This window comes from Otolemur garnettii, unplaced genomic scaffold, assembly GCF_000181295.1.
Source record: "Otolemur garnettii isolate 467f Iridium unplaced genomic scaffold, OtoGar3 scaffold00630, whole genome shotgun sequence".
NCBI classification, from domain to species: domain Eukaryota; kingdom Metazoa; phylum Chordata; class Mammalia; order Primates; family Galagidae; genus Otolemur; species Otolemur garnettii.
In genome coordinates, this window is record NW_003853025.1 from 1 (window position 1) to 1218 (window position 1218).

Consider the following 1218-nt stretch of genomic DNA (forward strand, 5'->3'; position numbering starts at 1 on the left):
ATTCCAATTAAGCTGAGCTTCCTTAATCACATAGTATTACGTGGTTTTCTCCTTAGAACTTTGGATCTCTGACCAATGTTAGTTGCTCCATTCCCTCCAACCTACCTGGGTGCTTGACTACTGTCTGATGTGTCTTCACCTTCCAGGGTTCTTTGTTTTGCTCCAGGCAAGTGATAAGGTCTGGCTTAGAGACAGCAAGCCCTGTTTTATTAGAAAAAAGAACATGACTCTTGTTGGGCATCTCCAACTGGCAATCTATTACCTTGCTATAGTAGAGAAAAGAACATTTTAGAAGATCTTGAAACAATAATTCCCAAATAGACGTTCCTTACAGAAACTTTGGTGTTTTTTTTTTGCCAGGGCTGGGTTTGAACCTGCTATATCCAGCATATGGGGCCGGCGCCCTACCCTTTTGAGCCACAGGCGCCGCCCCCTTACAGAAACTTTAGACTCTTTGAAAAGTATTTAATGTTGGAAGATTCTTAACTCCACTACCCAGTTCTGCTGAAATAATATTTAGTGCTAGATATCACAGTTTTGTTTAGCTCTTAACTTAGCTTCTGTTTGATTTTGATTTTGTTTTCTTTCTTCATTTCTTTTTAATACTTGAAAAGTATTAGCAAGTCTGTGTCTTTGTACTTCTGGCCAGGGGTCTCTACAAACTTCCTAGTAGATTCAATGCTATCAAACACAGCAAATATTAATCCTTTAAATGCTTTGTGTGATGTTCTTCTGATCTGAATATTTAGTACTTGATCTTTGTCTTCTAACCATTCTTTTATGTCATCAAGGGTTACATCAGTTGGGAATCCTTTAATATAAATAGATCTGTTTTTTACATCATTTTTGTATTCATCAGTCACTTCAGGGAGGAGTCTGCTTGGAGACCATCTGCTTTTGGTTTTATCTTCACTGATTTCTATGAGTTCTGCCTTAGATTTGCTCAGTGTTTCCACAATTACATTAAAGTCTGTTGTGAGATGGTTTAACCTGTTGAATTTTATTATGATTTCCAAAAGTACCCAGCCTTCATCTGATTTGATCAGTTCCTTTAAAAATTTGTCCCGTGGCAAACTGAAATCTCCAAAATACTACTCAATTTGATGACAGATTTTGGCCTCCAGAGCAGCCATTTTTTCATTATCACCATTTTCAGCCATTGTGGCAATCTTCAAGGACCTGGTGACCACCAACAGTGACCCCTGCAGATGCGTGAAG

General features: G+C 38.3%; 1 pseudogene across 1 annotated transcript; it reads right to left on the minus strand.

The window, feature by feature from the left end:
• Positions 1–471: 471 nt before the first annotated feature.
• On the minus strand, positions 472–1186 carry LOC100941433 (annotated as a pseudogene). Its single transcript, XR_002771498.1, has one exon. The product of XR_002771498.1 is annotated as a lupus La protein homolog pseudogene (transcript).
• Positions 1187–1218: the final 32 nt, after the last annotated feature.